General features: G+C 46.2%; 1 protein-coding gene across 4 annotated transcripts in view; it reads left to right on the forward strand.

The window, feature by feature from the left end:
* Positions 1–15,600, forward strand: part of FOXG1 (forkhead box G1) — a 51,185-nt gene that overhangs the window by 12,340 nt on the left and 23,245 nt on the right. For 2 of the 4 annotated variants that reach the window (XR_014514323.1, XM_083453006.1), the window contains one exon: positions 9,996–10,241. The exons of the other annotated variants lie outside the window; for them this stretch is intronic. The gene's annotated coding sequence lies outside the window, so the exon portion shown is untranslated. Of the gene's footprint in view, positions 1–9,995; positions 10,242–15,600 lie in introns of those variants that run through there. 4 annotated transcript variants of the gene reach the window in all.

Here is a 15,600-nt window from a genome sequence, read left to right on the forward strand (position 1 = left end):
TGGCATTCCACGCCAGTTTGGAACATATTTCCTTGGAAAGAGGTCTCAATAAACGAGTTTCTTTCAGTTGCAAGCCATGGGCACCACCAGGGCAAAGTTAACTTTTTTTAAAAAAAGTCCACTTTATTTCAGAGGGAGTTGGGATCGCTTCCTTAACTTGCTTAACTTTCTGCGGATCCTTCCGATGACTTGGGCATGAGTCAAACTGACCTTAGTTGGCTTCCATTCAGACGTTTAAAGATGGCGGTGTGTGAGGATTTAAAAGTTTTATGCTCTTTGCTTTATCTTCATATATATTATGTAGGCTACAGAAAGCCACGAGTTAAACGCCAAAAAGCATTTTCGATATTATTCTGTTATGCCAGATCTGAGAACCATCTCAGGTTAAACCATATGATTCTAGCCAACCTAAGCTGACTCCTTGAACCCAAGGGGGATTTTGGTCGGCGCGAAGAAGGAAGCAGGCGGGCCTGCGGGGCGCGCACACGTGTGTGGGAGAAGGGCCCGTCTTCGCCCAACCTCGTGGGAACAGCTTGAATGTTTCGGATCTGTTCTTGGTAGAAATCTCGATCTCTCTCAGTTTTTTGCGAATTAGGATTTCAGTGTTGTTGTTGTTTCTAAAATAGATTAGTTCAGATACTTTCCAGGTTCTCGAGCTTCCCTTATAATCTCAAGAGGTAGGCAGAGGGAAAGGAGGGTTATACTTCTGACTTTCCTTGAGGAGTCACTTTCCCTTCTCAGGGTTGATCGAGCAGAAATAATTTCAGATTGTTGGATTGATCATATGGGATGGGAGAGTGGCGTGCAGGGCTACGGGAGAAGAGGAGGGTCACAGTCCGAGAGAACCCTTCAGAAATCACTAAGGTTTTCAGACAGGCAGTATAAGAAACAACGAGGGGGGAATGTACTTATTTATATGGGTGTTGCTTCTTTTGAAAAATCGCAGCTCTGTATAATGAAAGAGTTTTGCATTCCACAAGAGGCTGCGATAATCTTGTTGAAAGTGAGTGAGGGTGGGAACGACGATAAATGTTCTTTTGGGAAAGAGAGAAAATGTATATATATACTGGAAGAGAATTTCTTCTCTTTTTGGCATCCTTAGGCTCAATATATCTAAAAACGTGGGGGCAGCGAGGATTTGTATGAGAATTATAAGGAAGCGAGTTTACTGCAAGGTTGGTGTCCATTTCAAGAAGCTATCACCCGATTCCAATGTTTACATTTTAAAGAGAGAGAGAGAGAGAGTGACAGACAGAAAGGAAGAAACCGTGTTATTAAGGCTGTTGTTTCTTCCAAGATGCATTTTGTTCGCCGTCGTGTTTGAAGAAAAAAAAAATACTCCCCATTTGTTTTACTACTGTAAAAGTTTTGCAATTGGGAGTGGTGGGTGGTGGCAATAAAACTAAACCCACACTCCCACGGCGGGCGTTTTCCCTCTTCTAATAGAAGAAAATTCCATCCAGGTTAAAATGGAAGCATTTAAATTATTTTATTTTTTGCTGATTAAAATCCGTGGCTTTCAAATCCTAATAATTACCTACAGAGTAGTTCGGAGTCTTGGTTGGCAGGAAGAGGGGGGTGGGATCGATTGTGTCCCCATCAATAGAACAAGCGCTGGCTACTTTGCTATCGATTGGTGTGTTTATTTGCGCCCGGTTTTTAAGTATTTATGTACAGATTTTCGGTTTTCTTTTCTTTTTTTCTTTTGCCTTGATCTTATCTTAGCGGCTTGGTGCTGAGCAAAAGGCGGAGGAGATGCAGGCTTGGAAGAGTCCTTCTTAACAGCGCACCTGATTGTGGATTATTATATATCTAACAATCAATTTATACATGCTCTCTTCACGTTGCGAGAAATTAAGAAATCGTTTAGATTTCGCGTTTTTGCTCTCCGTTTTCTTTATATTATAATAATATACTTTATGTTGCGAAAAATTTGAAAACCTTGAGAAATAATGCATATATATATTATATACACATTTTATCTCTCTCACTCACTCACACACACAAGAGAAAGAGTGAGAACGGGAGATATTACATAGGAGAATCGAGTAGTACCCTTAGTAAACACACATAATATCAGAGGTTGGTTGGAAGGGATTTGAGCCGAGCGCTTCCTGAACAGCAGCGGCGCAATTTCCGTCCTGCAACCCGAATCTTAACTGGGCTCGGAATCTGACTGCGCGTTTGTTCCTTATAAAATCCCTCTCAGCGCTCCCTCCCGAAGGTTTCCAAAAGCTTTGGCCAGCAAGAACCTTTCGGAAATGCATGATTCTCTATACTAGCAGCGCACCGCGGATTCGTTTCATTTCCGCTGGTTTGAGTCAATGGGCGTCGGGATAGCGGCCTTACGGCGATCTGCCTTTCTTAATTGAAACCACAATATTCTATCTCACTGTGACGGGCGATATGTGACCTGTTCCTGTTAAACCACGAAGGTGAAAGGACACATTTGGCCAGAATTATAAACTCCTCCGGGCTTTTGAGAATCGTTGGAAGCGCTTTTGTATGAAGTTCGTCCGTTAAAACCCCCGAACCCTTCATTAGCAGGCCGGCCACCCCAATCCTACTCTCATCGATCTAGAAGTGTGATGAGTTTTGCAGGCACCTTAAAATTTATAATGCCACAATAAACCGGTGAAGTTTTGAAGGCTGCCGTCAAGATTCTTTGCAGTTTTGGCTGCAACTGATTAGTGGGGCAACTTTTCTGGTTGTTGAGTTTTCTGTCCATGTGCCACAATTGAGGGGAAATTCTGACCTTCTAAAATCAAGATTGCTTTCTTCATAAATTCTCATTCGTCCATTTTTTGGGAGGGGAAGCGGAGTCTAGCCCCCGCTTCAGATAAAATTCCTGTAGAATAGAAATGCCGGTTGACTGGTGCATTTATTTATTTACCCTAGGAATCCCCTCCTCATTTTTCTACTTCAACCTCTCCAACCCAACTGTTGGAAAATAGAGTCATTCCGGGCCGTTTGTTTATGATCCTGCCGAGCTGTCAAAAGCTATCTTTAAAAGGTACTGTTTGTCCCTAGGTCAGTTCTGTTGGAGCCACTGGGGCAGATTTCCAAGAAATCCCAAACAACAGCATTTTGAGGTTAAACCCCACTGACATCCATGTGCCTTACTTCCGAGTAAACCGCGTCAGCATTGGCCTGCGGATTTATTTGGTATCAGAGAGCTAGACACCCGATCCTAAAACATTTACCTGGGAAGTTATTCCCTTGTTTTTGAATGCAACTTTGAGAGTCTAATGAGTTAAGGATCATTTCCCCCTGGTCTCACGTTAAGCCTGTGAACTCTGCACTTCAGTTTCTTGGAAGGAACCTGTGGATCTTACTTCCAGATAAACTGCGTTTAGGACTGAGGTGTCAGAAATATTATTACAGTTATTGTTGTTATTAGAACATCCGTTCTTTTGCAAGTTGTAGAAGCTAGATACCAGCGCACCAGACGCAGATTTGAGGACGGTCTATGCTTGGATCCTATGGCGCTAAGTCTTTCCTGTGAATGAACTAGAAAACACTCGACAGGTCGTGAATAATCGTTTTAATGAGTGTGTAAAGCGTGCGACGGGGTGCACGGAGCTGTCGGGTTAAACAAACAACTTGTACCCTGACGAAATCCGATTGTTAAAGTGCAAAGTGGTGTCAGTCCAATTTTCATCCTAGCCCTAAAAACCACAGATCTAACTCGCGGGAGTCCAAATTTTCCCCATTAAAGAAAAATAACAATATTTTCCGAGCGTAAGTGTGATCTTCTTGAACGTTACTGAAGACCAAAAAAAGCATCAATTGCAAGCCAAACAGGTATCTTAAGTATTTTTTAATGGGTTTCCTCCTCGTAGCGTGTGGACCCTGAACACATTTTGTTGGAAGAAAGTGCTATTAATTTTATGGACACTAACTCCCCACCAAATGTAAATGTGTTTGAAGTCGAGGTGGAAGGTTTATTTTTAATACCCGAAGCCTTATCTTAAACAGATTTACGTGGAATAAAAACATCATTGAAAGTAAGTTTCACTGAAATAATTAGAGCTAGGATGCGTAAATATGTTGACTTGTTTTTTTAATACGTTCATGCTATATTCTAAAGCACAGACTCAGTGTTCCCCAAAGCGCTTGTTTGTAATCCCTTATCCACTTTCCTGGGAGTAAGTCCCATTGGACTCAACGGGACTTACTTCTGAGGAGACACTTCCAGTATTCCTCTGTCAGGCTGCTTCTTTACATAGGAATCAACTGTAGCTGAACAGGGGGACTCCCTTTTGAATATACAGGAATGATGTTACCCTGTGTAAGTAAAGTCATTTTGGAAATAGTTTTCTGTATTTTCACACAAAACAGTATGGCGTAATCCGCCTCCCATCTTTTTTCTTTTATGTTAATGAGGGACACCGTAAAGCTCGAGTTCCTATGGATCTCTGTAGCGCCTGCGTGCTTCGTTTTCGTCCCGATCCAAAGTTGCATCGAGTCCCATTTCTCGTGCGCTGCGCATGGAAGGCGCCAGTCAGAAAGACCATTTTCTTCCCATCGAAGAAAATGTGTGCCCACAACACAACTGAAAGAAAATAGAACTTGAAAGGTGTTTAAGGAGATGGCTAGGGAATCAGGCGTTGTCCTTCGATTTCTTCTGATTCCAGAGCTATTTCCTGTTTGCATCGAGCATCTGACGGATGCGACACTTCTTACTCGTTGGGAAGAGGCCTGTAATGCATCACGTGAGGCTTTGTAGTAGGTAAAGAAAATAGATGGAGGCCCTCCCCCTCCCCGCCACGTATCAAAACAGCCGGATGCAAGTCTAGAAATGGGCTGAAACATGATGGGGGAGGGGAGTAACAATGCGTTCCTAGCATGCAGTTCCAAGCAGGTCTTCTCAGAAGTAAGTACCATTGATTTCAATAGTACAAGAATACAACCTAAGGTCAATTCAGGGTGGGAAAGAAACGGCCTCTGATTCCAAAGTTGCCGTTATTCCATTTATTCCGTGTACGGGGTGTGCGAGGCGAGGTAGTGAGCCCACCTCCGCCCCAAGCCTTCTGCAAAACGCTAAGATACCAATAAAATGGGCAGCAGCCGCATCCACAATAAGATTAAGAATCCGGCTCAGGAACGCGCGCTGGAGTCTCATAGAAACAAACTGGGGCATGACTCCAGCATGGTAGTTTCCAGAGTGTTGCTAGCAGGGGTGCCAACTTGAATGAAATATTTGGGGGGAGGGAGGGCAGGTAAGCCCCGCCCAGCATAATCGATCACATGACATGGTGCACACACACCATTTGAATGGCAATGCCTATAGGTTTTTGTGGGGGGGGGGGGCAGATTGGTCAGTTAGTTAAATATTTCTATTGTTTTACTTGATGGGGGGCAGCTGCCCCATGGCAATGCTCCTCAACTTTGCGGGGGTCCAGCCCCCTCAAATATTTTATTGCAGAGCGGAAGGCCCCACGGCCCTAGGGGCTGCCTGCTATGGTTGCTAGACCAGGCAGACATGAGTTGGAATTGGGCCTAGCGCTGAATTTTTCCACGATCTAAGACCAATTGCCATCTTTCGGTCTAAACGGGAACAAAATGGGGAAGACTATGCACTCTCCCCCCGAGTTTCATTGAAAAGAGCGAGTTAAAATTACAAAAAAATACATAAATCCGTTTGAAGTGGATTTTTTTCTTTTGGGGGGGACAGAGGGGGTGTTTACTGGCTATAGAGAAAATAATTTTAAAGACCCATGCGTGGCGGGGGTGGCGGGATGGATGCACCAATGGGACTAATTGCAGAAGTCTCATGAGTTTCAGATTTGAATCTGATGCGAAAGACTATCTGGAACAGGGCCCATATGCTTAGACCTGGGTGGGCAATACGTGAGCTGCTTACGGAACGGTGCAGGAGGGAACGAATCCTGCACAACTGGATCCCTCCAATTTTCACGCCACCAAGAACTTCCAGAACTCCCAAGTGTCAGCCTAAGGAGATTATCATGGAAGGAAAGAAGCAACGCTCAAAGAGCGACTGTTTATTAGGTAGCCGCCTAAGTCGCAAGCAGCTATCCACTTCCCTGTGAATAAGCCCCATTGACCTCAGTGGGACTTACTTCCAAATAAACGTGCATGGGATTGCTCTGTAAAGCTGAAAGGTATGCACGGAGGGCCGTGGAGGAGAGCAAGCCACTGCTAGATTCAGCATAGATCCCTAAATCCACACTAGGATGAGCAGTCCTTGGATCCGAGTCTCTCCCTGGATGATGATTCAGTGGGGCTTACTTCCAAGTAACGGGGTATAGGATGTCAACCTCAGTATTCTCCAGGTTCGTAATTCTCAAAGGGGCATTAATTTTATTCCACTGCCAGCATTTTGCCTTAGGGTCTACGATTGGGAAAGCAGGTCGTTTGGTGCGCCGGAAAACCAAAGTTGATTCCTGTCTGCTGCTCTCATGAAACGCCTAAACAAACAAACAACAGCCCCCTCGAGGTTTCTGTTTTGTTTTGCCTTCCTCCCTCTCGCAACAATAGCGCGCCTTTCCACTGAGCTCCTATGGATTTCAAGAGAACTTCCCCCCACAGGGGTGCTGGCTGGGCCCCGGCTTCCTAATAGAACAGTGTAAATACTCCAAGATTGCATCTGGGTCCCCCTCCCCTCTTCCCTGTTTCCATTTAAGGAAAGGAAGGCAACGCGGGTAACCATCTTCCCTGTTTCCATACGCGATTATGACTCTACCTCAGCACAAAGGATGAGGTCTGCGATCCGCTTTTTAAGAAAATGTCTCAGGAAGCTGGGATCTTGTCCCAGCTTAAGTCCATGTTAAAAGATGTTTAAAACCCGAACACCTCTAACGCCTCGAGGAGTTCCTCCGAGAATTGCCCCAGAAGTCAATGCTTCACATCTTTAAACGAAAGTACGCCTGGGCTGAACTCGGCGGTCCTCTGATTCGCACGTGAGGGTTGCAATCCCAGCATAGGAGCCAACTCCTAGAGGCCGAAGTCCCTTCGCCCTTCCCCCAATAAAATGTTTGAGGGGGCTACGCCCCCCCCCAAGTTTATGGTCATTGCCATTCAAATGGCGTGCTTGCGCCGTGTCTTGTGATCGATTATGCGGGGTGGGGCTTACTTGCCCCCCCCAATATTTTATTCGGGTTGGCACCCCTGTATCCCGTTGTCACAACCGTCTAAGTTCAGCTCGTCTAAATGCGTGTTCTGTAACGGGCCCGCAAACCCGCATCTCAGTCCGCAACATCCGCCGGATGTACCGGCTCGGTGCTTTCTTCTGAGGCAAGAGGTTGTGAGGATGAGGGTCTCTTGGACCCGTGTCTCGGCAAGGATACTGGATACAGCCTCCCCTTCCCGCAAAAATCTTTGTTTTTGTTTTAAAGAAAAAAATAGCAGAAGTTGTGTCCCCTCTATTTTTCCGTATTCAATGGATAGTCCCCCGCGAAACCCCCGTCTAAAGAAAAGCAAAAAGCGAAGAGGGTGAAAACTGTAGGTGTAACTTCAACGTGGTCCGCTGAAAACGCCGGGGAAACGGAGCTGCGTTGGAGGTGGGAGATTAGCCCGTGGGGCCTTTGAGACACATCTGAGGCACGGCGGTGCTTAAAGGAATGTCCAAATCGGCAGAAGAGTGTAAAACCTCAGAGGTTAAGAACATAAGCTCTTTGCCCCTTGACAACAAAAGCATCAACGTCTCCCTCACCCCACTCCCTCCCTCCCCTCTTTCCTGCAAACACCAAAAAAGACCCCAGAGGCTCGGATCCTTCTTAGCTCTTCGGTATTTAGCCTCTTGACGTAAGTGGGACGGGCAGCAGGATTCAAAAATTGGCTAAAGAAGACCTTTAGAGCGATTCGAGTTGCACTGAAGTCAACTGCGCCTTCGCCGGGCTGGAAATCAGTTCATTCGGTCTAAAGTGGTTGAAGGGTAATAGATTCACATAATCATTAGCTTAAAATGTTCCACGGCACGGGACGGCCGATCTGACTGGCTCTCTCTCCATATATATATATATGTGTGTGTGTGTGTGTGTGTGTGTGTGTGTGTGTGTGTGTCAGAGAGAGAGAGAGAGAGTCGTTCAACACGTGAGAATAAGAGCGCCTCTTTCGAAAGCGTCATTCCCATTTTCCGAAATAATGCTTAAGGTTGCCATCCTCGAATTTACCTGGGAACAAGCCCCATTGAACTCTGGTGGGACTTTTCTTTCTTTCTTTCTTTCTTTCTTTCTTTCTTTCTTTCTTTCGCCTTTGCTTTGTATGGGGTGAAAAGCGTCCAATGGGTTAGGTGAGGGCGCTTTTAGAAGGGATGCTTTAGAAAGCTTTTAATACGCACTGGGAAATATTCTTCAAGTAGGACTGGAAAAGAATAGGAGGACCATTTGGAAAATGAGTTCCGGTATCAGCCAATGTTTGCTAGTCTGATTCTGTTTCCGAAAAGTGCTGCTTGCAGAATAATCCTATGTATGTCCGCTCAGAAATAAATTCTGCGGAATTCAACGGGGAGGCCTGAATTCCACAGGTAAATGTGTTTAGGGCTGCCGCATCATCTTATAAACTTCCACTCGGAGGCTCGCCAAAGTCCTAACCTGAGCATCTTTGGGGAACCTTGAGAGACATATTTGTACTAGTATTCGTTAGTCAGGGCTGCCAGGTAAAGGTGGGCCTATCTCAGTGAACTTGGTGAAATTTTATACTGTTTTCATGAGCGGAAGCAAGAATCATGGCTGAGTCTTCTGAAAATATTTTAAATAATCATAATAATATTTACCAATCCCAGTTTTCAGTATAAACTCTGAAATGGCCAGCATATATTTTTAATTCTAAAAAAACCTGTGCTTTTTGTTTTGTTTTTACAACTTTATTTCTCATTAAAACATTCGGAACATTATCTCGGATTGTAGTTTACCGGTACACTCAGTGCACTGTATGTAATTGTTGTTGTTGTAAAGTGTCCTCACAACGTGTTTATTTTTGTTCCCGATACTAGACTTGAATGTGATGTTTTAGTGCGAGAATCTTCTGTAAGCCGCTTTGAGGTATTTGTAATAAATAATCACACCAGTTACATCATTGGCCAATGTGCCTGTCAATTCCAGGGCGCCTGCCAGGATTGGCCAGTGTTCCCACCTCTTGTGTACCTAGTGACAAATATCTGCTTCCGACTTTTATCAGTCCCACCTGTGACACAAGAGACACGTCCCTGTCTGAGTCTTAAATCCGTTTTACCTTAAACTGGTCTGTAAACCAAACGTAAGCCCCCACCGTAGCCACTCAGAGCGGTTTTTAAAACGGCTCTATGCTTTCTTAGCCTACGTTAACACAATTCACACTAGTGAGGCAAAAATAGATTTGAGTGGAAGAACAACCAAATGCACTTTTGTGTCAGGTGTGAAAGCTCCTTTAAAAAGCCCGGGGCTTTCTAAAACTTAGCGAGGACGTTCGCACATGCGCCTGGAAAGGTGCTTGCAGGGTCACGTGGAAGCGCTCTTCCAGGAGTTTGCATCCCCTCCCCACCACACTTTAGGATGCCGATTTAAACTTAGAGCTCTCTTTTCGCTGTGAGTGCTTAAACATCCGCGAGCGATTAAAATCTGCTCTGAGCGCCGCTTATTGAACACCAGTTGACTTGTTAGGTGTGCCCACCCCCAAAATATTGGGTGCATTTCTGCCGCCTTCATTTGGATCTCCCTATATTCTGTTTCGTGGTTTCTACTTGGAAATTTATTGACTGATTTCCGGGAAGCAGCTCGTACTTTTCCTTTGTGGTTCATTCCTCGATCTGCATCCACATTTCTTTAGAGGAAACAGCGCGCTCAGTAGACTAGAATAGGCGCGCGCGGCACTTTCGGCCCCTCCAGGAGTTGCGGAACTACAACTCCCATCATCCATGGGCATTAGCCAGTTTTGCAGGGGCTGATGGGAGCTGTAGTTCAGTAACATCTGGCAGACCAAAAGTTCCACCCGCCTGCTCTAGGGAATATTGCGAGGTGCCTGTTATTGGGATATGTCCTCTCTCCTCTTTTCAGGTAACGCGGAGGAAGGAGCGACGATGTTGATGAGCAAAAAGACTGATGATGACGCCCAAAGCGGAGGGACGTCAGGAAAAACGGAACGAAAGAAATGTCTTTAGCAGGAGAAGGCAGGAAAAAAAATTATTCCGAAGAGCGGGAAAGGCAAAAGGCAACAAACACAACGGACACAGATTTCTCCTGTTAGGAGTAGCGTGGAAGAATCTTGAGAGCGAATATAAAAGAAAACATACAAACAGACAAGTGTTTTCCCTCTTCTTTCGGGCGGAGTTTTTGTTTCTCTCTCTCTTAGCTTCGTGAAGTGTTCAGATGAAAGTCTTAACGGGGACTGATTCCTAGTTTGTTTGTCTCTTGCATTTCTATCCCACCTTTTCTCCCGGGAGCTCAAGGTGGCCTGCGCGGTTCTCCACCTCTTCATTTAATCCTCACAACAACCCTGTGGTGTAGGTCGGGCTGAGAGCACGTGACTGGCCCAAGGCATGGGCCTAGCCAGGGAGGTGCGGGAGGCAGCTGCCCCAATAAACCAAGTAAATAAATGAAAATACTTAACTAACTGAACAATTGTGTCGCAGATATCTCGGTTCTGCTCCCCACAACATAAAGCCTGCTCCCCCATAAATCCTGGCTATGCCCAAGGTCTCCCAGTGAGCTTCATGGCTAAGTGAGGGATTGGAACCCTGGTCTCCCAGGTCCTAACTCAATACAGTACTCTCCAGTATTTCCCAAACTTGGGTTCTTGGACTACAATTTCCACCATCCCTGACACTGGTCTTGCTAACTAGGAATGATGGGAGTTGCAGTTCAAAAACAGCTGGAGACCCAAGTTTGGGAAACACTGCAACTACCACAGTACACTGACTCTTTGTCCTCTCCCACCATTGCCAAACGAGTAAGAGGCAAAAAAGGACGGTTGGAAAGCGAGCTAGAGTCATAAAACAAAGCGAAGCACCCAGAGGCAGGCCTATTATTTTATCCTGACCTGCTGTTCATACAGACCAGGGGCCCACGATCATGCCACACTAGGTAGACACACGCTCCAGGAGAGTCCATAGGTCTCATTGATTTCAGACCCAGTGGCTGAGTGGTGCACTCATTCATGCTCCAGAGCCCCTTGTCCCTCCGCCATCAGTTTAGACTTGTTTCAGGAAGCTACTTTAGGGGGGCTCAGCTCTGGCGGGGAGGCTGTTCAATGGCGGTGTGAGTGGTGTTTCCTCAGGACTCTCCATACTGGTCTTATAAATGCAGGAGGACGCGGTGGGGAAGTCGGAGGTGGAGCCTTTCTGAGATGGTAGAGCCGAGGGCGTCTAACTTCAGGTTGCAGATGGGATACCAAGTGTTAGTGCTCTCCCTGCAAGTGAATCCCGAGAATAAGGATGGGGCTAAAACCTTTCTCCATCGTGTGTAAGTAAGGTTTGGATACTCGCTCGCTTATATATATGTGTGTGTGTGGCATTGTCCATCCCCTTAAGTGACCTACACATCTCTCAGACACCTCGAGACTTTACCCCTTCATTCTGCCGCGGGGGAAATCTCAAGTCAACTGAGTCCCCAGCAGCCTCTTTCCTTATCTCCAGAACGGGGTAGAATTGACCACGACCAATGCTTCGCCCAAATAAAGAGTAAGGACGCCTGCTATGAACTTTCAGGGTCAGATAACGAGAGAGAACAGAATCAAAGCCCTGTTGCATCCGGCCAATGGCCCACTTTGTCCAGCATCCCGTTCTCACAGTTGCCAGCCTGGTGCCTATGGGAAACCAGCTAGCCGACCTGAGCGCAGCAGCCCTCTGGCCACTTGGGAATCCCAGCTACTACATCCAGAGGCATACGGTCTCTGACAGCAGAAGTAAAAGATAGCCCCTGTGGCTACGAGCTATTGACAGCTAGAAAAAGAGAGGTGAGGGGGTGGGTTTTGCATTTGCTTCTCAAGGATGCTATTAAGAGATGCGGGCATCATCTCCGCACGTTTCAGGAGTATTGGGAGCACCCCAAAAATGTCTGGCCATTTGTAAGTTGATAAATAGTATAAAAAGAAGTCTTTAAAACTGCATTTTCAACTTCAGCAGATCTCCCATTTAGAAAACTCTCTGTCATCCTTTACCCAGTAGTGAAATGTGCTCTAGACTCCAATGGCATCGGGACTCTTAGGGTAGAGAGGAGTGGTTTAGGGAGAGGTTGTACGGCCATCTGCCATGCATGATTTAGTTGAGATTCTTGTATTGCAGGGAGTTGGACTAGATGACCCTCGAATTCCCTTCCAACTTTGCAGTTCTATGATTCCATGATTCCCCTTTCAATGCGATTAATGATTTGGGAACCTGGTGGTGGATTCTCCGAACTGGACACACTTACGAGATGAGGAAAGCAAATCCGCCAGCTCCTACAGATCTTCGCAGGCAGCCGTTTTGTCCTCTTCTGTTTTCTCTGTTGACCTCACTTTTAAAAATTCCTTTACCTCCCGCTAGGTGTGAAACTGTATTCCCGCAATTCCCTCCCCCCTTTCTCTGGCATCTTAATGCCAAGTGAGGGTCTCATTTAGGCAACGCGTGTCCATTTCAAATTCTAAGGCTGCAATACAGCATACATGCTTTACCCTGGGGGGGGGGGATGGGACTGACTCCTAAGACTTACGTGGACTCTAACATGTCTAGGATTATACTGTGAGGTTGCAATCCTGTGCACGCTGTCCTGGCCCCACTGAAGCAAGGGGGACTTCTTTTCAGCCAAACTCGCTAAGCATTTGGTTAGGGACTATTTACGTTTTGCACAGGGCACACCACCTAATTAGTTAAAGGCAAGGAAACAGACAGCCAGGTCGTGTATCCATAGCAATGACCAGAGGATAAATGTCTGCTGGGAGAAGCGCAGAGATAAGTAAAGCCATGTTGCATTTGCAGCAGCACAACTGGACGCCTTCATCTGCCCCAGCCGCAACAAGACATGTCTCTCCCTTATCAGACTCTACAGCCACAGCAGGCGCTGCAACCTTCCAACAGTTTGACTTCACCCCCAAAGGCGCACTCCTCCATTGTTTCCCCAGACAGACGGATATCAACAAAAAGGAAACCCAATTTCCTAAGCAGACCGTTCCAAAGCTAAACCCAGGGATTAGACTGTGAGATGAAGTGTAATTTTTGCTCACATGGAAAGAACTCTAGATTAACAGGTTCTAGATATAGCACTGGGAGTACTGGTAGCTGAGGATGGTTTTTTTTGTCTGGTATCTCAAGCACCACCACCAGTGTTTGAATGGAACACATGCTTTATAGGAAAGGTGCTATGTTTTATCTAACTGAGGCGGAGAGACAAAGAGCCATGCTTGCCCTTTGTTCTCAGCAGGAGACATACACAAAGCTGTCTCCTCTCCCAAGGTGGGGATGAAGAGAAGAAGACAAAGTAGGACATGAGGCCAGCAACCACAAGAGTATCGGGAAGGAAGATCAATAGGTCGTCACAAGGAGGAGAGTCTCTAAAGATTGGAGGTTCCTCTCTACCTATCCTTCGCATGCAGCCAGGTCAGCCTACAGTGAAACCTGAGTTACATCCTAACACCCAACCGGGAGAGTATGAAGAACGGTGGTGGGGGAACCTCAGGGTCAGGGCCAAATGGAGCCCTCCCGGCTTCCCTATTTGACCTTCGAGTTTTCCTAGGCCACACCTCTTTCCGATCCACAATCCCTTCTGGTGCTTTTGCCTGGCTGGAATGTGACCCTGAGGTGTGATGAGGCCAAGCAGCTTGCCTGGATGAGATATGTGTGTCTGTATGTGGAAAACAAAGGTGAGAGTCACACCTGTGGCTCCTCTGTACTTCTGACAATGCCCACAAGGGCCACGTTGCCCCGGGACAGTTTGCTCATGAGGAAACGCTGCCCTTGGGACTGAAAAAAGTCCCCCCCCCCCAAGCCCTGGTGTTGAAGATCCCCGGAACGTATCCTCTTTACACTTCTGAAGTAAACTGAGCATATTTTCAACGGATATGCGATTGCAGCTTCCCAATAGAGCTTCCGAAAGAAGCGGGGGACGCGCTTCTGAGTTATTATGCTTAGTGTGGCATGATTTCAATGGAATGGCCAAAGTCGAACAAAGAATTTGGAAATTCGATACAACACTTACTTGGCAGCAAGTACCATTGAACACAACGGGATTTACTTCTCAGTGGACACGAATAGGCTTGTGCTATGTGGAACATGAACGATGCACTGGATGGTGGCCATTACGGTTTCTAATTGGAGAATTAGTAGGTAGAGTTGTTCTGTTCACTTCCCTTACATTGTATGTTTTGTTGACATTTTTTTCATTGATGGGGCTATTTCTATTCTAAGGTATTTATCTACTGGGCTCCAAAAGCCAAAGGAGCCGAGGAAATAAAGAAGCGTCAAAAAATCCCGCGTTATAAACACAAGGAAAGGGGAGCGGATCAGACAACGCGAGGACTGGAGGCATCTTCTCTGACGGTTCTGTACATATAGGTGTTCTTTCATGAGAGTAGCAGGTTTCTGCCTACATTATGTAATCCTGAAAGCACAAAAGTAGAATAATACTTGTCATAGCTGGCAAAATAAATAGGTTTATTTAAAGCGTCTAAAAGAATTCACCGACGCGATCTCATTCCTTCTCCACAGCAACCTGCCAAGCACGTCAGGTTTGCATGTGTGGTGCTGACTGAGACAGAGATTCAGGCACCAGCATGGCAGCCCCTTGTGCATGTTACTTCTGAGTAAACTAAGAAGTAAGTCCCATGGTGGTTGGGGCTTCCTCTCAGACAAGCGTGCACAGGATTGCAGCTTTACAGTGCTTGCAGCTCGCAGCGCATGCAAAGGAAACATGAACACTTACATCCTCAGGCGCTGCGGCTTGAAGTCTATGCAGGTAGCAGCGGAACTTCCTTCTCAGTAAAAATGGGCATTTCTTCTTGTATCCTCAGTGGAGCGAGGGAACCTCTCCCTTGCTGGAAGGCTTCAAAGCAGAAGTTGGACTGTTTGTGGATATTGTAGCTCTGAATGTCCTGCATGGTTGCGCCCCCCCTCCAATGCTAAAACCCTTTCATCCTATGATATGGGGCCAGTGAACACTTGCACCTCCACCCTCAGTAGACCTGAATGGGAGTAGCTCCCTCCTGGATTTCAAAAGGATTCATTTTGAGGGTGCCGCCTCTGCACCCATGTGGAAATACACCATTAGAGCACCAGGTGCTAAGTAGGAGAACTCTCTGCAAAGAATTCTGCTCCAAACCGAAATTAAAAAATAAATAAATCCGATTAATGAGCTATAATTGGTCATTTATTCCGGTCCCTGGCAACAAAGGGAAAGCGACGAGAAAGGAAAGGATTTCGGGGCCCTCGTTTTGGCATGGAAAGGAAAATCTTTCCCTCGGCCTTTTCTTCCCTGCTGGCAGTGGGTGCAAACTGACCGCGCCGAGCTATTTTGCCCGCGGTTCGCACATTTTGCAGGCTGACGTCTAAACAAACAAGGATCAACCTGCTAATAGGAGCGAGAGTCGGGATGTGAGGCCAGAAGAGGCTACTCTGTTTGCCCGGCAATCCGGAATTAGTGGAAGCAGCCGGTGTAAACGAAAAGATAAATGAACCTCAACAGAAGAGGCGCA

Source organism: Podarcis tiliguerta, assembly GCF_965153285.1.
Source record: "Podarcis tiliguerta genome assembly, chromosome: 1".
Classification (NCBI taxonomy): Eukaryota; Metazoa; Chordata; class Lepidosauria; order Squamata; family Lacertidae; genus Podarcis; species Podarcis tiliguerta.